This window comes from Numida meleagris, chromosome 12, assembly GCF_002078875.1.
Source record: "Numida meleagris isolate 19003 breed g44 Domestic line chromosome 12, NumMel1.0, whole genome shotgun sequence".
Taxonomy (NCBI): domain Eukaryota; kingdom Metazoa; phylum Chordata; class Aves; order Galliformes; family Numididae; genus Numida; species Numida meleagris.
Window position 1 is genome coordinate 2417853 of NC_034420.1, and position 21289 is coordinate 2439141.

At 45.1% G+C, this 21289-nt stretch overlaps 1 long non-coding RNA gene across 27 annotated transcripts in view; it reads left to right on the forward strand.

The window, feature by feature from the left end:
• The window catches only part of LOC110405223, a 159239-nt gene extending 137956 nt beyond the window's left edge, over positions 1-21283 (forward strand). For 20 of the 27 annotated variants that reach the window (XR_002442735.1, XR_002442734.1, XR_002442730.1 and 17 more), the window contains 5 exons: positions 4945-5074; positions 8753-8907; positions 11459-11551; positions 15036-15172; positions 19860-21283. This is a non-coding gene — a long non-coding RNA (uncharacterized LOC110405223). Of the gene's footprint in view, positions 1-4944; positions 5075-8752; positions 8908-11458; positions 11552-12115; positions 15173-19859 lie in introns of all 27 variants that reach the window. The other 7 variants (XR_002442737.1, XR_002442745.1, XR_002442754.1 and 4 more) reach the window with 7 other exon arrangements.

The window sequence follows — 21289 nt, forward strand, 5'->3', positions numbered from 1 at the left end:
GGAAAACACCTCTTCATAGCTTAGGTTCATGCACACACTGAAACCTCCATTCTCCATTTTCAGATCAGAGATGGGAAAAATTTTCCCTAAAAACAAAGGAAAAAAAGATGCAATTTTCTTTTCTGCCTTTTGTTTTCATTTTGGGCTAATATTGGGATTTAACAGCAAAGGAGTTTTTGTGAGAGAACTAACTTAGTGCAGATCTGCAGTGTGTTTCTCCGTGCTCAGCCTGTTGGTCTCTCCGTCTCACCTGCTGTGCCTGCTCTTACTGCAGAAGTCTGTGGGGCAGATGTGTGCTGTGTTTGAATCAGCAGTGCCCTGCCCTTAAGACACCTTGACTCCCTTACAGTGTTGATCCTGTTATCAGCTCTAATAAATAATAACAGTAGAAACCAGTTATGCAAAGCAAATTCTCAGGCTGCAGTTACATGGCCAGAGGCACTCAAATCAGCTCTTTTTCAGCATATCCAGATACCTCTGTGTTGTGCTGTAGTCTGCGGTGTAGACATCCCTTGACACCGCTGTGGGCTGGATGTACTTGCCTAAGTTTTTTGCAGCATAAATGAAAATGCAGCATTAGGCCGTGAAAGAGGAAGGAGGGGGTTGGAATGGGACTGTGTTGGCTTCAGCGCTGGACATGCTGTCTCAGATCGTTGTTACTGCAACCATTTCATTCTAATTCATCCATATCAGCCATTTTTAGGTCTTTTCAGCATCTCACTCTTGCCATCAGGCCGAAGAAGGCTTTGGCCACGCTTCATTATGCTTGGCCGGTGTCAGCGGAGGAGTGAGTGACACTGTTATCCAAGTCTATCTCTCCACCACAATGCAGACAGCCAAGCACTGTTGGCCCCAGTGGATATTGCTCAGCAGATCTTTGTCAGGCTTGTTCAAACAAGATATGTTACCATTGACCTAACAGCTAAAAGTTCATGCCTCTGACTCCGAGATACTTCTTGCCTTGGTGTCATTTGTTCATTGAAATAATTGGTTATTGTATGATTATCACATTAAGAGGGATTTTTGTTTGTTTTAAGAAGAATGGCATTGTTCTTAGTATCAGATGCTTGGTAGGTAGTTTATGCTCTTGCTTCCTATTCCCCTGTGGGTTTGGGTTCGCAAAAATCAGAGAATATAAACCTCAAACAGATCCAACTGCTATACAAACCTCCTCACGTCTTTGCCAATTTAATTCATTGCTGGCTATGCAGCTCAGGCTTCTTGTAAGTGAAAGGTGCCAATCACACAGAATTATACGGTGGTTTTGAACAAAGCCAACTCACCTGTTTGCTGGAGACTTGAATCAGACCACCAAACACATTTGCACTTATGCCTAGACATGAGCCAAAGCCACAGAGTCCAGATCCAAAACTGGCGTGAGGCTCTCAGGGTCTGATCCGGATGGACTCTATGGCTTCTTTATATAAAGCATTGTAAGAGATGAAAGAGTAACTTCAGATTGGACCTCTGAGGCATGACAGCACATCCAGTCCTGATTCAGAGCCACCACTGAATATGAGCTAACCAAAATCTCGTTCTCTGGACAAACGAATTTACAGGTTTTGTTCTGACGTGATCTATTTTTGATGACTTCTGGGATTTTACGTTCCATTGCCTCAGTTCCCAGGTCCATGCGAGATCCTGGATCGGTCCAAGCATTGCACATCAGAACTGATGTTGGCCCACCCTAATTTCACAATGATTCCTTTACATGTGGAGCAGCGTGCATTTTGGATCTGGCATCCAAAGTAGCTGTTTCTCTTCATACTTGTTGACTGAATTCAGCGGAGCTGACTGTGCTGGGAATTCAAGGGAAAAGATTGCATTTCACAAAGTCTTTCTTTTTTTAAAGCAAGCTTAAAGACTAGTATTTGCTGCGGGGCTGATAAGCAGACCTGTGCACTTCATGTGCACCCTCCGAATGTTGAGTTCAGATCTAACAGAAGGAACAAAACCCATCTTTCCAAGACAGAGTCAGTACACACTGCGCAGCCGACTGCATTAAGTTATTTCACAGGACACCTTGGGGGCCAAGATCCCGTCTTCTCTGTAGAAAAGCTGTAAGAGATCATAGCGCTTTTCACAAAGGGGTTTGTCTTTGAGACTGTTGTCCAACGTTTCTGGGATCCATCAGAAAGCATTGGCAGGCAGGCGCCCGGTGTAGCACTGGAGGGTGGTAGCCATCCCATAAAGATTTAATTTCCGAAGCGGAGTGTGACTTCATTGAGCCAAGACTCTTTGTGGAAGGGTGCACACAAAGGTTCCCCCTGGGCGCAGGGCAGGCATGTGGCTATAGGTCTGTGGAATTTTAGCGTTTCCGAGTTGAAATTCTTGTTACTGAGTTTTCAAATTTCCTTTCAAGTTCCTAATTACCAACAGCCAAACCAAACTAGTTTGAAGCCCTAAGTCTCTCTGTCCATCCACATCCTAACAGCATTGCCAAGCAATATTCTGTTACACCACTTAGTGTGAATTATTTTCTATCCCTTCAATGTATTTCTGGTTTTAAAGAATACATTTTCTTTAGGTTTTGTTTTTGCTTATTAATCTTTCAGTGAGTTTACCTCTGTGGAGCCCCTTGCCATCGGAGATCAAGGGCTAATTCTTTCAGGTTACTTTGTGGGAATTTAGGTAAATAAGAGGGTATTCCCATAAATCATGTTTTCCAGAGGTCAGTGAAAGTGCACGTATCTCCATTGCCTCTGGAGAGATTTTTAACCTTAGCTTCTTGACAAATCAATTAAATTTCCTTTTGCTGACAAAAGTGCAAATAGCATTGTTCACCAACTCGTTGCATGTTCTGCACGGGACTTTGAGAAAGAGGCTACCGTAATCCCATTCCCCAAAGAGTGTGTGCTGAAGACCTTGGCTTGAGCTTGAGCTGTGGGAGGAAAGCAGCAGGAAACACCACGAGTGAGGAAGGTTCACAGACCGGGGTGCTCCCTGCCTGGTCCCAGCAGACATTGCTCTGCTCCCTACTTTCCCAGCCCATCTGCAGGGAGATGTGTGTGGGGCCCTGCAGCCCCACTGCCTCCACACAAGCACCGCACCCCTCTCAGCCTCTCCCCACTTAGAAGCATGACTTTCATGAGAGCAGAAACTTTTTGCATGAAATGGAAAGGACCTGAGTGCAGAATGAGGACAGGGAGTGTGGAGCAAGGCATGCTGTCTCCAAAACGAGGAAAAAAAATACAGATGTAGAAACAGGTGTTCAGGATACGTCTTTCCCACCTTACATCCCTGTCCAAGCTAATCCACATTTGAGGACACAAAATACTGTAAGCATTCCTCCTTCTCCCGATACAACTACATTCATTCTTCCATCCCACAGCTTTCAGCACCAGGCGTATTCCATCCACACAGAGCATAGCTTGCATACCTCCTCAACCACAAACACACATCCTACTCATAGTCTTCCATGCTTGCAAGCACAGAGCAAGTGGAGAATATTGTGCTTCACTTAGATGTTGGCCATAGCTGCAAGGTGTGTGTGGTGAGCAGGAGATCCTCCTCATCACTGCCGGTTCTCCTCAGCCACGCAAAACCAGACCATACCACATTGCTTCCTCTTTTTGAAAACAAAGTGATCTGGGAGATAAAGGGAGAAAATGTGATTCGACACCTGTCACAGTTACATAAGAATGATTACCATCTTCAGATGGAAAAAAATCTGTCAGATCTCATGCAGGTGTCACCCACAAGCGGGTGTACTCACTGCATTAAGGGTTCCCCTTGGACAAAAGGCAAGTTGTGCTGTTTGTTGTGGGCCGTCTAATATGCTTGCTGAGGCTGTGAGTACATCTTGATACCAAGTATGCAATGGTTTAGACTTTAGAATAGAACAGTTCAGTTGGAATAGTCCTACAAAGATCACATATCAGTGCCTCTGCAGCTTGCAACGGAGGATCTGTGTTTTCCTCTACCCAAAATGGTGGGCTCCAAATCCTGATCAGAGTGTTTGGCATGAAAATACCATACCATTCAAATTAATATAAGTGGGACATGACTGTGTCTTGTTTTTTTTTCCTCTGTTCCTGGCTGACAGATGCTCAGATTTGTATTACAACATTAATAAGTGTGGTTAATTCCTTGTGGTCTTAAAGTATTAGAAAGTAGGTATCAGTAGGATGTGCCAGGTAAGGAATTGCAGCATTCACAGTGTTGAGAGAGGTAGAAGGCTGCCTAGAGCCCTAGAGTTATCTGTTTCTTATCATGGTATCATTAATATATGTATTTATGTCTCCAGAAAGAGGCTGTGAGATGGAAAATGCCTCTTATAATGCCATACCTCCCCACTGCAATGGCAGCATTGCCTCTGACCTTCAAAATATCTGAGGCTTTTCTTGCTTACATGCTCCTGTAGGATTTGGCAGCATTTATGGCTACTGCATACCCCAGAAAAGCCACTTTGGGACATAGGCTTAGTGGAAATGCTCTCTGCCAGTTGTGCCATGACTTTTTGCACATTTCTGGGACACAGCAGATGCTGTCAGCCCTCTTCTGTTCCTACCAAATCCAGCAAATGAGGAGGGAGGCCAGCATTTTACCAGCTTCCCCAGGCATGTTACGCCTTCCTGCCCATCCAGGCCCTGGGTAGCATTTCTTACCTCCCAGCTGCGGATCTGTATAGGCACCAGATTTTTTCAAGAAACGTTGCTGATGGAAATGAAGAAGGAGAATGAACTAATTTGGTTTCCGTGGAAATGCTGCCTTTGTGTTTGGCCCTGGCTGCCAGGCGTGGAAGTGGCTGCGAGCTTTGGGCTTTAACAGATTTTTAATTCTATTGAGTGATAGTTGGAGGGATGCTCTGAAGCAGTTCACACATCGTCCAAACCAGTTTGCCCATTAGGTTGGCATCCAGTGCAGCTGCTCAGGGGTCTAAAGCTGTGCTGGAAATATGCAGCCAGTGAGTCTCACCATTAATTCTACCATTTCACCCTGCAGATCTGACCTCTTTTAAGAGTGATTTGATGTTTCTTTAAGCAACACCCCGTCTCTATGAAGAAATGCCAACAGAGGAGAAGTTTCAAGCTTGCTATTTTTATTTAAGCTGTTGGAACGGTATGGACATAATGTAAGTAACTGGACCAGCCAACAGGGTGTCTGTCAGTCAGTGACTCAGTCTTCAGATCAGACAGATGCAAGCCCATATAAATAGGTTCAGCCCAAAAGTCATGATAATAAATAATTTATTTTCGTACATTTTAAAGCACCAGATACAGTAAAGTGAGTGTTTTCTTTGGAAGCAGGCATTACTGGTCGGCTGTATTTGCTTCCCACACCAGCAATAACATGTTCTGAATGAGTGCAGGGAGACTCCAACCACCATTCTGCCAGAGCTTTCTTGATGCTTGGTTGAAGGCAGCTGAGTCTTAGGAAGTTGCTCTGAAATAAATTAATGCGCTGTCTTGATGCACATGGCATCATCAGGTTTGCACTCCATCATTCAGAGCACTAGAGATCAAGTCAGCCAGGTGGACATCCAAAGAAATCTGACTTTTAATGTGTTTTTTTCTCATCATTTATTCATTGTTGTAGGGCTGACTCATGCACAGCAAATGAAAAATGTTCCAGGACATTTAAAGATAATTTTTGGTCATGTAAACTGCCATGTAAATCTAGGAAAATACAGGCATGGCAAAACAAATCTCTTTTCCGCTCAGATGAGATGTGGAATCATGGAAGCTCAACAGGGAATACTCATATGGATGCTGTCCTTCATCCACCCTCCTTGGTTGGATCAACTTGCTATTTTTCTTGAACAGGAGATAAGGGAGAGTAACCAGGCATCTGTCTAAAATACTGCTGCCTGAAGTTGAAAGGTGCTTTGAGATCTTATCTGTGCTTCCAAGGATGCCTTTAGACTCTAAAGAGGTCACACAGTGATATCAAGTAAGATCTCTTACCAGAGTTGCTTTGGGCAAAAGCACACTCACTCCTTGCTTTCCAAGCCAGTGTGGAGAGCACAGGCCTCAGACTTCAGGATGTGGGACAACCTTGAGAAGAAAAGCAAAAATGAGTCTACAAATTCATGAATTAGATGTGAACGGAGCAGATTGGCCTGTGATTTTTTACGGTTTATACCATGTGGTCATGGAGTAGTTGAGATCCTCTTTGGTCTGAATCAAACATTTTAATATCTTAACTATTCATAGTCTCACTGCCTCAGTGCTAGGCAAGATTCAGTATATCCATAAAAACCCAGATGAGGTTTCCAGATGTTTCACGTGTTCTGTGGAAGTTCTATTTGGAACAGAATTTATCGGTAAGCTGGATATGATCTTGCTAGGAGAAAGGAAAAATAAAGCATGTAGTATCATAAGGAGCATGTTCCATGATAGGTGGTCTCTCCATCTGTCAAATAAACTCTTACCCATGCATCTATCGTTGACTACAAATAATGTGAACTATCATGGAAATCTTTACCCCTGACCTGTATTTAATATGATCGTTTAGAAAGGCTTACAAATAGTTGAGTATTTTTTGTTTTATTTTTAATGCCTTCTAGCTGTGCACATATTGTATTTGTGTGATCAAGGAGAAAATACCAACTGCTTTTCTCACCCAGCTCCCAGTGTAACTTGGCAGATGTCTGCAGCATCCTTGGATGTAAACCTGGGGTCATGCACACCCTTATTTGCAGCAGCCCTGCTCACATATTTGAGTTTATAAATGGAGACATTGTTGTATTTCAATTTACAGATCAAATGCAGCAAGTTTACTAATAAAAAGTGGAAAGTTTTTTGTGGCTGCTAACTCTGCAAACTCAGAATGGGCTCTGCAAGTCAAAGCTTCTTATGTGTTTGTTAAGAGCAGCAACAAAGGTCCATCGGGCTGATCATCATAGAGACTTCTTGTCTTCCCCACGCAGCCTACGGTTAGTCATGCAAGTAACCTAACCGAGCTGATGGGTGAGAAGGAGCATTTTTTAATAGTCATCACTCCCTCGGGTACAACTACCCTTCCAACACCTGCAACGTCTAGCGAGCACCTCTGCCAAATAAAACACCTCTCTTCAGAAGAGTAACTAATACTTTAGAGTAACGATTAGAATAACTAATACTTCTTCAAGAAGTTGAGGATTAGGTTCGTATGTCCTAGATTAAAGCATTTGAAGGATCAAAGCCATCTTCAGCAGTTTTTGTTTGAGGCTTTTGGAAGAAGTGGAAGGGAAGAGAGCATGGAGCAGATTGCTTTCATTTTAGGTCCTTTGTCAGTGGGACAAGAGGGCACTTGCATGTTGGGGTACTGCAAAATAAATAGCAAAGCAGGTACAATCGTTGACAAAAGCTCTTAGAAGCCAGGCTCTCAGGCTGGAGGCTCCTAGGTATCGAATACTTTGTCAGTCTTGGCAAACTGGTAAATAAAGAAAAGATTCTTCCACATAAATCTTTGGAGCTGATCCTCACAAAGAGTGCTTTCAGCCCGAGCTCCTACTTCAATACACGACGGTTGTGGAAGAGAACAGTGAGTCTTATTTACACATCCAGCAGCAGTTTATGACGGGCACCATCTCATCTCAAGGGTCTGACATATGCATGCATTGCTGTCCAATTTGCAAATTCTTGCATCTAAAAGTTTAATAAGCTCTTCATTTGATTTCTTAATGTTTTTCACAGAATGTGAACATTTTTCCTGGCAGAGCAGGGGCCGTAAGCTCTTTTATCTGCACCCCATAAAGGGCTGGGATGTCTCTTTGAGTTTGGCCAATAATTTGAAAGTAATCCAGATTTTGTTTTTCCTGCAGGTTTAAATGAAAAGTGAATGTTTTAAGTGGAGGAGTAAGAGGCACATTGAATTTGGAAATATGACCACAGCAGCAGCAGTGCTCTGGAAAAATTCAAGGAGTTATTAAAATCCTTAAAACGCAATTGTTTAGAAATTAGGCACATAGTTTAAAAATGACGTTTTGGCAAAGCTGGGTAACTTAGCCGTCCCATCATATATTACATTAAATCTCTGCCATGTGTCCCATTGGGATGGCCAGTGCCCAGGAGAGTCCCATGGCTGCCTCAGAACCCTCCAAATGGCCACACAACAGCACTTCTATCCACTGCTCACCAGCACTTGGGGACCACTTGGTGCTGGATTCTCAATTACTGGTGAATTTCTGCCCATGAAAGGTCTGGGTCTTTGGAAAGGGAGGCCTCCAAAGCAGATGAGCTTTCTCTCCCATGGTAGTGCAAGCATCCTAAACCGAGCCGCGTTGAGTTGCTTAAGGCTGAGCTGCTTCTCTCACGCTGGAGGAACAGAAGAACATCTGGTCTTAGCTACTGTTTTTCAACTGGATCATCTTGTGCCTCACTAAAATGAATGAGAAACACATGCAGGCTATATTTTCAAAAAGTTGTATTTCATTGATGCAACTAAAGTAGTGATTTTCACATGCAATTAGATACACAGATGTAGACAAGCAACAATTTACACACACACTACATTTCCAACGAGGCCCTACGTACATTCCCATATGCTTTACACATGCGAAATATGCACATGGTGAGGAGGCATGGGAAAGTATTTACATGTGCAATTGTATCTTCCCACAGCAATGCCTGGGAATTAGAAAGCACTAACTTAGACAATATTTTGGATGTAAAATCTGATGACACTTTCAATTCTGTTCTGCAGGCCCCACTATAAATAACACTAATTATTAATTATGATCTGCCTACAACAGCACTTCAGCAGACACTTCAGCAGATAGGCCAGAGACGGGGAGCTCAAATCAGCCTCATGTTCTTTTATATTCTAGAAGTGTTTTGGAATAGACATCAGTGTCCAAAGCCCATTGGAAGCATGCTCTATGCAGGCGTCTCCGAAGTCTTGATGAAGAGTGAAAAAATGAAGAACAACGCAGTACAGCCAAACCAACTCATTCAGGCGATACAGGTCCAGATTGTGAAAAATGTGAGGGTTTTTTTTTTTTTAATGTATCTTTTCTAATGATAACATGTTCTGAAAAACAATGAAAATGTTTTCTTTATGAAAAAACTGAAAAACAAAACTCCATTTTAGAGAAAGGCTGTTTCCTGGGAAGCTGCTGAGACTCTGGGAGCCTGCAAGGCCTTCCTGATGCCCTTCAGCCTCCCCATGTCTGATCTCTCCTGGTGGTAGGATGAGATCTCTTCCCATTTCTCTTCCTCAGTGTATATGAAGATACAGGCAGGTGAGGTGGTGGTGTGCTGAGGTGAAGATGTGATCATGGGAGCCCGTGGCAGAACACCGCGCTCTTAGGAAAATGGTTTTTGTCTGTTCATCTTTTAATACAAACAATATTTTCTTTAAGGAGCACATTGGGCTGTGATGTGGTGGAGAAAAGACCTGTAAGAACCACTGAAAAATACCCAACCCCTGTTGCCATGAAAATATATTTTTTTAAAAAGCACAGAGAACACTGCTGCTGAAGGTCTTGCTACCATGAGTCCAGCATGGTGAGCTTGCTCAGTCTACCAGAAGTCTTCAGGATGAAGAGTGGGGTGGTTTGAGGCTCAACATGATGGCTGTGTGGGGTATTGACCTTGGAGAGTAGGACTGAGCACAGCATTAAGAGCTAACGGTTGTCGGTTGAAAGCTGGGGATGGAAGTGGCATAGGATGGCCCTGGAGAGGACAGAAGGCCGGAGGAGAGGTGAGGGCCGAGTGCAGGCAGGCTGCTGGGCAAGAGGCTGGGGGACAGGCATGGGGGCTGCTGGGCTGGGGACACAGGTCCATGAGTCACAGGCACCCGAGTCTCCAGCAGCTGGGGGCTGAGATGCACCAGCCATGCACTGGGAGTTACCTGCTTGAGTCCTGGCTGAGAGCTCACAGCAGACTTCCACTCCTTTTCCAAAACAGACCATTTATGTGACCCTCTCAGTCCTTGTTTCTGTTAACGGGCCAAACAAGTTCTAAGTGCCAACACACTGAAGAAGTGGAAAAGCTAGTTTATAGAAGGGAAAAAAAGGGGGAAGGAGAAGAAAAACAAAACCCAAGTTATTTCACAATGTTTGCATTCCCATGTCTTAACCACAGTATTCCCAACACGCGGATTTTTATGGTGCATCTGAGAACCAACCACAATGCAAAGGAAACTTCAAAAGGAAAGCTGAGAGGAAGAAGCGTGGAGGGAAGTCAGACAGCAAGGAGCAAAGCGTGGCAGCGGTGCTGGGTTTGCTGCTGGTATTGCTCCCTGCTCTCCTGCAGTCCCAGCAGTACCCCAGGGGCAGGGGACCCAGAAAGGCAGCCTGCGTTAAGGTCAGGGAGGTCCCTGGGATTATGGTATTTCAGGTTTTTAGTGCCCTTGCAGCAGGTTGCTATAGCAGGGCATGACCAAGATATGATAGATGTAGCTCCTTTGTACCTCTGCAGTGATTTCTACTTTGAATGATAGCAGTGCCATCTCATAAATACCTGTTATCCCAATGTTTAAGGAGTCTGATGCCAAGAAAATGTATGGTGTCGTACTAGTGAGCAGATACCTGCAGAAGACCCTGAGCCAGTTTGGCTCCTGGCAGGCTGAGCTTGGGGCTGGCTGCGGGTAAATCCAGACAAGTGTCCACGACAGCAGCCACCGGGCTGATGTGCACAGGAGGAATGACTCAGCTCACTGACAGGTGGCCAGAGGTGATGGAGTATATTCTGAGCAACTCTTATTCAGGAGTCGAGACTTTCTGGGAAAACTTCCCAAATTAAATGGAAAACTAATTCCTTTAAGCCAGCTAGGCATGACTGACATGACAAATGGTGAAGAGGCTACCTGGAGCTGTCGCTGCCCAGCCTCTCCTCAGCGTGGTCAGCCCTGCAGCTGGTCTTTGGGAAATGACTGAGTTACTGTGTTCCACTAAAAACGTCGCTTCATCCATGGACCAGAGGGAGACTCTCAACTGCCTGGAAACAGCGTAATTTTATCAAAATCAATCAAGAGGTAGCAGGGTGCATCACTGGAGAATCTGGGCCACTGTGTTCTTGTGATTTTTTCTGTGGCCTTTTTTATTGCATTACGCAGCTTTTCACTTAGGGATTCCAGTGCCTTTCCCTCGTGGTTTGTATCTAGTGGAATGCATTGCTGCAGGAGAGTACATCATCAATGTGAGCACTCTGTGTCATATTCTGACACAGAATCAATATGATTTTTATGACATTACTGTCAGCTTGGCTTTAGCAAATGTTACAGACCTGCTGTCTGGGACATAGTATGTCTTCAGTGTAGGAGGCAGTCTTGACCAAAAAGTCAAAAACTATTATCCCAGTTTAAGGGAAGAGAACAGAGGCCTAGAAATACCTGAGATGTTCAAGAAAGCACAACTCCCACAGTTGTATTCTGTAGACATTAAATTGGTCTAACCAGCTTCCAGAAGAGCATCCTGAACCTCGGCTCTGAATTTTGCTGGTATGACCAGGAGAATGTCACATGTCCATCCTTTCCACCAGCATCACTGTGTACCTGTCAGCACTGACATGGCACTGCTGTATCTCTGCAGGATGTCTGAATGTCAGGTGGTCTGCTGAACCTGAGGAGGAGGACTTGGAGTGTATTTTGGTGTGACCAGCAGCCTGGCTTTCATGTCTCTGGGGTAAGCAGTCGCAGCGTGCATGCATTTAGCTGCACACAGCACAAGGCTAGCGCAGCTGGGATATTACAGACTCGAGGTCGATGTGCTAGACAGTAGATTTGCAGTTTGCGCTCCAGTTTCCATCTCAGGCATGTGGGGCTAACAGCACACATGCTTCGGGAGCACATACCCCTCATCCATCTGGGATTTCCTGTTCAGAAGTACGGCGGCTCTGAAATCCTATTTCATGTCTCGCGATGCTGCGGTGCATCGTGGCTTCCCCGTCTGGGTGAGGGCTGTCTTGCTTCTGCCATTGCTCCCGCTGGGACGCAGCGTTTTATCACCAATTCCAACTTACAGATTCCTGCAGCCTGTTTTCCACCCCAGCACCCTCCCCAGGGACACAAAGCGTCACTGCGCTAACAAAACGCTGGCCCAGGCAATGCCATGGGCAGATGCCGCAGCCCTTCCCCGCAGCCGTCCCGTCCCGGTGCGGAGCTCCTTTTCTCCCTGAGATTTTTGTCAACACCTTAGCATTATTAAAATGTTGTTTTTAAAGTCAATTTCCTTTTCTTCTCTTTGTAGTTTATAGAGTGTTGCTGAAGAACTTCTCCCAGGCTAAAATGAGGATCAGTTCCAGGTTTCCAGTCATATCAACAGTAGGGTCATGATTTATTTCTAAGGTGCTTGTGTAATTACCCATACCCCACACACACCTCCCATTCACACTGAGTTTCCCTGTAGCTAATGAGTCTTCCCAGAGAGGAGGAGGACCGGCTGGTTCCCTGAACCCAGTGCAAATTACTGAGCTTCTAAACCAAGTCCAGCCCCTTTGAAGACAGCGAGCCCCAAAAGCTGTCAGGCCTTGTTGTAAATGTGACAGGCTCTGCTTTCTTAAGTAGTTTTTTTTGCCAAGTTCTGCCAGCAGCATTGTATCAATGTCCTGTTTTTTTTCTGCTGTTGTCGTTCCGGTCAAAGCATTGATGGGTTTGTTTGGCCATTATGGCTTGTGTCATCTTTGCCAGCATGTTTCCTACACCAGGGTTCAGCCAGCAGAGCCTAACTTACAGCCCCAAGAGGCAATACTACATATTTGGACGTCGGAATCCAACCCATTCTGGAAATCTGTGCAAAAGCAAAGCAGTGCTCCTTGGAGACCTGGAGGAGCTTGGAGGGGCCACTTGGTGCCTCATGAGAGCAGCCAGCCCATCGCCAGCCCTGCTGGAACCAGGTGGCCCTGGGCTGGGATGTGGATCTCCTGCTGCCCCATGCCAGCTGCTGAGTGGTGCAGGCTGCGGGCAGACCGCGTGCAGAGCAGCTCGGGGCTGCTTGTGTCCGGGCAGTCTTTGAACTCTGTCTGAAGTGAGCCATGCATTGGCCCCCAACGTAAATTAGAGCAGCCTGGAGACTGTTACAAATTACAAGGCGGCTCTAGCCCAGAGGCAGGCACACATCTGGCCACGCTCCCATCAGGGAAGCAATGCTGGAGGTATTACTTTGGCTCTGCCTCACAGTCGGACTTCCCTTTACTGGGGTGATCTTCTCAGGGCTGGTTATAACAGGGTTAGAGTGAGGAAGTTACTTTCATGTTTTCTTTTCTGGACATGGTAATCACAGTAGAAAGTGTTTTCAGCCTGCATGCCTGGCTTCTTGCCTGCAATGAGCCCGCTGACCAGCTCTTCTGGAATCACCCTTCTGTCCCCATCACCACCAGCAGTCTTCTGGATTCCTTAAAATAGGACCTGCCCCGTGCCAGCTGCTTTTCCACCTGGAGCATGGATCAAAACTATCAAAGTCATATTCTGTCTCAGTTCAGAAATCCTCTACTGATGTTGCAGAGCCCATGTGGTGGGTTACTGGGGCCCTTGTTGTTTGAACTGATGAATTTTTGTGTTGCTATGAACCCTTAGTTCACCTATCTGCAGTAATTCACACAGAGGGTGGTGATGCACTGGAACAGGTTGCCCAGGGAGGTTGTGGATGCCCCGTCCCTGGAAGCATTCAAGGCCAGACTGGATGTGGCTCTGTGCAGCCTGGTCTAGTGGTTGGCGACCCTGCACTTGGCAGGGGGGTTGAGACTCGATGATCTTTGAGGTCCTTTTCAACCCAAGCCATTCTATGATTCTATGATTCTATGAATTCAGCTACTCCTTAGGATGAAAACTCTTTTAAGTACACTTCCTAATGCACACTTAAGGGGGGAAGGAAGAGCAAAGGACAGTGCTCCACAGCCTAGGTGCTCGCCTTCAGTGGTGACCCTTGGCCAGGGCACTAGCTGTTCATAGTCCAATTTTTCCGCTATAAATTAAGCAGCAATCAGTTACTGAGGAGCAAAGGTTACCTTATCATTTCAGTGCATTTTTATAGCCCAAAGCTCTTCAACTGGCAGAAAAATGATATGCAAAAATTGGACAGAATTGTCTTCGCTGTATTTTCAGATATATTACTAGAATTTCAGACTATTTAAGCTAAAGTATTTCTTTTCGTAAGTATCATACTTAACAGTAGAGATGACTTATGGAGACTTCAGTGTTTGGGATCTGGATAGATGCCTCTATTGGTGGAATCATAGAATCACCAAGGTTGGAAAAGAGATCCAAGATCATCCAGTCTGACCATCCACCTACCACCAATATTTCCCCACTAAACCACGTCTCTTAGTACAACATCTAAATGTTTCTTGAACACCTCCAGGCTGAGAGCCAGTCCCTGCTTCCCCTTCAGGTCACACTCCAAATGCCTCAGAGATGCTGCTCTAAATGCCAAAAAACAGGGGGCATTTCCAGGAAAAGGAAGCCTGTGCAGTTTTTACTTTCTCAGCTTCACCAGCAAGGAAATAGGTTTGTTCACACAGGGGCTGAGTCACTGACTACTGCACTGCACTCTCTGCAATGGGTTTTGGAAGACAGAAGATATTACACGTGATTTTAATAACAGAACTTTATAGTCAGGCTTAAATATTTGCAAGATCACTTGAAAAGTGTTATACAAAGATAGTGTTTTCAGAAGCAGCATACATGGAATGAACAGTAATAATGATAAAGTAGTAACAGTGACAGATGATTCTGAAAATGTCAGAGTTTTGGGGGATAATATTGGGTTTACCAGGTGAGAGCCTGCTTTTATTCTGCCATGGGATTGGATGCCAGATGGCAAATGGAAGTTGGGAAGTGGTTGTGCTCATTCCTTTCCAAAACACACTGTGTTTTGGTAGTACAGCATCACCTCCCTGTTCTCCTGACCATCTCCCAGTTTTTGTTTTGTTTTTTTAATTAAGGCTTATAGATGAAAAATAAACATTCTGAGGAATTTGGACAATTTTCACAAAAGACTGAAAAAATCAGTTATGGAACTTTTCAGCTCATGTCTATGTGAGGTAAATGTCAGCATTATGCATGGCTGTAGTACACATGGCATATCTTGGTGGCAGAGGATAGTGCTAGCAGTTGCCTGGCCATTCTTGTGTGGTTTCTAAAATCTCATCCATTCATTTATTTGCTCACAGGTCTGGGGCTAAATTTAGCTGCCAGCAAGTCTTGTACAATTCAGCTGACTTCAGCAGAACTGCCCAGGAGAGCACAACTGTGCTATTTGCATGCATTGTGTGATGCTATGGAGTCCCACCTGGAAGGTGCTACAGAGGTATGAAAAAAATGGGATTTCTTTGAAAGTGAGTGCTGAGGTGTGAGGGGTGGGCTGGCGGACTGTGCGTGGCTCTGTCAGCCTGGGGAGCACAAAGTGACTTCCCATATGGTCAAGTTTTTAGGATTTCTCCTGTTTCAAATCTGCATAAATGGCCCACTCAAGGAGGCCCAACTATTAAAAACAGCTGACGATGAAAAAGGGGGAGGTGAACACCACAAGCAGCAAGTAAACTATGTAACTGAGCTGACAGATGGCAAATTAATGTTGTCAAATAGAAAGAAGTACATAAAGCTAAGGAGCACTATGACCAGATTGCTTTCTTGCACATGAAGTCTTTAATCATATGGATATCCTTGCTATTTTTACTCTAATGAGATTGGGGAAGAAAAATAAGACCGAGGCATCAAATTAAAGATGAATTTACTTTGAATCTGCAAGAAACTGAAGCCCTTGCAGAAACAAGGAGAATTATTTGCCAGGCAACATTAGTGTCACCGATGAACTTGTTTGTGCTTCTGAATTTGGACATGTTTATTTTACTGGTAATATTGCTATAGCAAAGAAGTCAGTGTGGGTAGGCGGTCAAATGAAGTTGAGTGAAAACTGATGTTTATGGAAGTTTTTGCCCTTAAGCAAAGGCAAAGAAAAAAACCAAGCCCAAAAAACAAAAACCCAACAACTTCCACCTTGTCTTTGGTAAAAGAAAAAAAATAGAAAAAACGTGCCTGTTGTATGAAACATCTTGATGAAATGCCAGTGAGCCAAGTACACGACCATAAAATAAGGGATGTATTTGGCATGGTGTGAGCTTTATACTAAGAACTGGAGTTTGCTCTGTTGCATGGATTTCTTTACTGGTAAGCTTGAGGATGGCTTTTAATCAAGAGGCTAACATGGACTCTGACAACAATTAAGGTATTCACACCTCTGATTAAAGGGAGAATCGGCCTGTATCTGAGCAAGGAGCTCAGTAAACAAATACATCAATCATGGAAAAATATCCCCCAGTATGTGTGTGGTCAGAACAAGCCAGCCAAGGCAGTTAAAAGGAAGCAATTTTCCTCAGTGCTTGGAAGTAGGTAATATAAAATAATCTATAATTAAGTTTAATCGTGGCTTATCAGACCTTTCTAGACTGTGAGCACTGTGGTTAATGTTTAACATATTACATTTGCTATAAGCTTTCTCTGATGCCATTTCATTGATACTATGAGCCCGTTTTATTTGGAAGTGGCAGATGTGACAACTATGCCTGGAGGCTGGGTTTGTAGCCGATCTGAAGTGGAATAGCTGCAGCAAACTCTAACATTATGTGGACTAGGTCCTCTGCTAACGCAAAATGGGTTTGGTCAGTGGAGCCAGGAGAGGAATCCAACTTATGTGTAAGAGCCTGGCCCAGGTAGCACGCTGTTGCTGTGTGATGGCAAGATCCGAGTCTGTAAGCCTTTTTGTTGACTTCATCTGGAAACTGCTTCAAGCACTTTCTGTCCAAAGGCAGAGTTACTTTGCTGGAAGAAGGCGGCAGTGCCTGGTACCTGCAAGAAGTGCTGGCCCTGTTCTCTTTGCCCATCAAGGCCAGACTGAGTGGGACAAGCTCTTCTGCCCAAGAGAGATGGGAGAGAGTATGGCAGGGACCATCGTGGCCAAGGCTGTTGGCTTGACCAAAGAAGTCTGCTGACCCCCGGCCTACCGAGCAGCGAGCACAATTTGCCAAGTCTCACAGAAAGGGGACAGTCCATTATCCCAGGCTGTCTTTCTGTAGCTAAATAGTCAGGAAGGAATATGGCGTTGGGCCTGTGCTGTGTCAGGCTGGCCCGCTGCAGGCCACAGGCCGGACACTGGGCCAGCATCAAGGCCCATGGGTAACCAGGAGCAGTCCTCCAGCGCAGAGCTGTGCAGAGACACCTGGGTCAGGAGGAGATGGCTGTGGTGGTGAGGAGGGCACTTCTCACCAAGGTCCAACTAGCAGGTGTGCCCAACTCATTAAGCACTCTCTCAAATTTTTTTTTTTTTTTTTATCAAAGGGGAGCAAATGCTTATATTTTCAAATATTTTCTTGCGGTGCATGGCCAACCAGCAGTGAGAAATCCCAAAGCAGACGTTAACCTCGTCATCTGTTTCAGTATATTTTAGCCAAAAGAATAAAAGATTGGAGGCTGATTTGGGATGCTCTGGCAAACCATTCTGACTGTAGTCCAGTGCTGCTAGTGCCAGGAGAGTTGTTATACTTACTTCTGCACCAGTAACTTATAACATCTCAATAACATCAGGGTCTGAAGGGCTTTTAATAAATCAGTTCAGGAGTGCTGTAGTAAAATGATGGTATTCAGAATTAGCAAATCCATCCAGTCCAGTAAGCCCATCTAAAGGGTTAGATGGTAAAGTCTCCATCTGACCCTGACCAGCAGGCTGTGACCGTGGGGAATTCTTACAAATATTCCCCAAATATCAGGCTTCTTGCATGCCTCTTAGATACAGAGTTGAGTGTGCTTTTCTGAACTGCTGCTACATGTTAAGTATGCAACATTTGCTTCGGTGTAACGCCACAGATCTTTTTCTTAGTGTCTCAGCACTTAGCTAAAGCTTAACAAAGATTTGCGGGCAGAGATTTTTTTCCCCATTTCAGAAAGGAGTCCAGTTTGGAACTGAGTGGGAACTCTTCATTAATCAAAATATTTCATTTTAATGCTGTCAAATGAATGCTTTTATGTACTGAGATGACATTTAGATAATTTAATTTATAATCTTTAGTAGTGAAAAACACCATCCTGAAAAAAAAAATGTATAGTTCACTGCAAAAAAGAAACAACAAAACTCAGTACTAACTCTGATGAGAAAATGGGAGAAAATATGCTGGGGAGGGGAAACGGTTTGAAACAATTTCTTTGGTGAACTGAGAAATAGGTTACTCCCAGCTCCCCTGTTAACTAGCTGAGAGAATATCTGTAGGCTGTTTTTCAAGCCTTCCCTCATGGCTTTATGTTTAAATGCTCTTTCCCAATTTTTTTTTTTTTTTTTTTTTTTTTTTTTTTTTTTTTGTCCAAGCCATCATATTTTCCAAGTCCCTTTGAATTCAGACACATCTGGACTTAGGCAGGCCTCCTTCATTTATTTTCACTCTGCACTTGCTGAGCCATGCCAGCACTTCGTGTGAGCGCGTGCATGATTTGCAGGATCTGAGTCTGCAAGTGCCGAGCACCTCCGCATCCGCCCAGCATCCGTGCCTCCCCGCAGTGCTGGGGGATCTGCGCCTCATCCTGCAGTGCTGCGTTTCCACGGAAAATTTCCACCCTAAAACCAGAAATAGAGGCAGGCAGGCAGAGAGGGGAACACAGCGCCGAGTGCCAGACCCCCTGGTTGGGCAGCCTCTTCCTCGGGGTCAAGTTACTCCAAGTGCTTCGTGTGAAGTGAATCCCAGTGCAGCTGTCTCGTTTTAGGCACGTGGTTAGGTAGTTTGGTGAATCAAGGCTATGGGTTTCTCGGGACGACGACTGCTCTCCCCACTCTAGGGGAGCCCAGGGGTCTGACACAGTGGGAAAGTGGTTTCTGTTTGGGCTTCGAAGGCTGATCATGATCCCAATGACAAGAAGCAAGCTGCAAGCAGCAGAAGTTGGTCCACTGTCCCCAGAGGTACGTACAGGGACGTACGAAGGTCCATAAGCAATGTCCCAAATGACAAAGCCTGGAGGAGGTCTCAGGAGTCTCAGCCATCCGCTGCCTGCCCCTGCCCTGGCCAGAGGAACCTGTGCCTGTCTGGCACCTCTCTGATAGCCCATGGTGGCTTCGCCCAATGCTCCAGAGAGCTCGGCTCTTCCAGAGCTGCAAACATAAAACCAGCTAATAAATAAAGTGTTTGCTATTTCTTTGGCAAAAAGAAGAAAAGCTACAAAGGAAACACCTACAATAGCATTTTTTTTTACATGTGGCTGGATGGGAACTGAAGGTCTATCGCAAAGACGCTTCTTTGGCTTTGATTTGACGCTAGATTTCAGTTGGTCCAATGGAATTTCAATGCTATGGCCAAATATAACATCAAATAATGAAAAACTTCAATGGTAAACATTAACACAAACAGGCATCGAGTATATTAAACATCTTTTAGAATGCAACAGGCCAAATCTGCAAATTGGGAACAGGTCCCTGAGCTGGCACACTATAAAAGCAGGCTTCAGTTTGCCATCTCCAGGACCTGTGGATGGAGTACAGTGTATATCTGGGTTAGACTCCATTACGTGTTTAGATTAAACTCTGTGTAGCATTGATTCAGCTATTTATTTTGGCTATGAGGAGCTGGTTTTCAACTATGGGTGCCTTAATGGGATGTCCATAGCCCAGATCTGCATTAAGGGGTCCAAGTGCTTGTTTTGTAAGTCTGGCTACCGAGCTCAGTGGCTCAACCCAAGCCTAGAAAAGCCAATAACAAAAAAGGGGCCAATTTTTTAAAAAGCAGAGACCTGCAGTTTGTGCTTTGCCACCTGAAGGAGTCTTTGAGTCTTTCAGAAGTGCAAGTGCCAAGCAGCTTCCAGGGGAAGCAGCATGGTGCGGGTGTGAGGGGCTGACAGCCCTTTTCTCCCTGTGCTGCCTGCAAGACTCCCACTGCCCTGGCTGCGGTCATTGAACTGGTCAAGATCTCAAGGTCTGTCCTGCTGAGATGAGTTAGTTCCTTTCTCTTTGATTGCTGAAGGTTGGAGTGGTGGCTGACACAGGTGAAGGTCACAGTGCTTAGTGCTGAAGAGGATCAGACTGTTTTGGAGGACACTGTGTGGGGGCCTGGCTTGGAGTCTGATGTTGGAGAAGTACAGTGGATTGAGGAATGGTGCTTCTGCTCTTCCCAGACACACCTATAGGTAAGTAATAAATGATACAACAAAAATAAGTAGGCTCATTAATAAGTTTCTGCCATTAAAATAATTTCTTAGCTGCAGACCCTATTCACACAAGAACCCTCCATAGCATGCAAAGGCACATATGTGTTGCCTGAGCTCTGTGTCCTTCTGTAGGCAGCTGGGCTGTAGCCCAGTGCCAGCTTCCAGCAGGGTTGTTTTCCCTACTTTGATTTATAATTACTGATCACTTGGAAGGATGGAGAGGAAAGGCCTGAGTTTTTTTGTTCCTCGTTTAATAATTTAATTTGTATTCTGATCTTCAAATCCCCATAGCACCATGTGAAGTAGAGAAACTCTGCAGGGGAGGGGGGGAGGAGGAATAAAGGAGGGAGCCAGGGCTTTCTATTTCCATATGGTGAGCCTCTCCTCCTTGCGATCACAGCTTGTCATCTGTCTTCTTTTAAACTTCAGATCCCATGTAAAAATCTTCCCAGCAAAGAATGGGCAATAAATGTGACACAAAGGCAATCCATGTGAAGAGATTACATGGGGTACCCATGGAGCATGGTTTTGTTAGAGGTTTTCTTTACATACAGGCATGGACATGAGAATAAACAGCCCCAGGAATGGTGTATTTCCATAGAGGGGCACAGTGGCATGGGTGTTACTGATAGTCTGGGGAGATAAGCCTGAATATTTCTCTGCATATACTTGGCAGATGGAATGATAGGTGCCTTTCTTGTCGGATTGAAAGGTCAGATTTAGTGATCACATGATATATGTGCTCTTAATTAAAGCTGATGGCCAGCATGGCTCAGTGCAGGCCATGGACCTGCCTCCTTGCAAGCTGGGAGTGCTCGGTGGCAGTGTCCCATCAGCAGAAGCAGAGGAATTGTTCTGGCACTGGCATGGGACTTTCTGCAAATACACGTTGTAGCCCCCTGACTTTCAGGTTTGCACAAGAAGAGCCACCTTGCACCTGCTTTTGTGCAGCCCAAATGCTGCTCACGACCAACACTTTTCAGCATCAATTTTATCAAGTTGATTCAAGTGAACTTTGCTTTAAAGAAAGATGGTGGTTTACAGCCTTAGTGTGATGCCAGCACCTCTGCAACTCATACTTTGTGTGCCCTCGAGCTCTGCAGTGCAGTGCAATGCAGGTGGCAGGGGGTGGGGACAGCCCTTGCTGCATCCCTTGTGTTGTGTTGCTCGCACAGTGCCCTCCTGGTGCTTAGCAGGTGCTCCCCCTTCCCTTCCCTTCCCTTCCCTTCCCTTCCCTTCCCTTCCC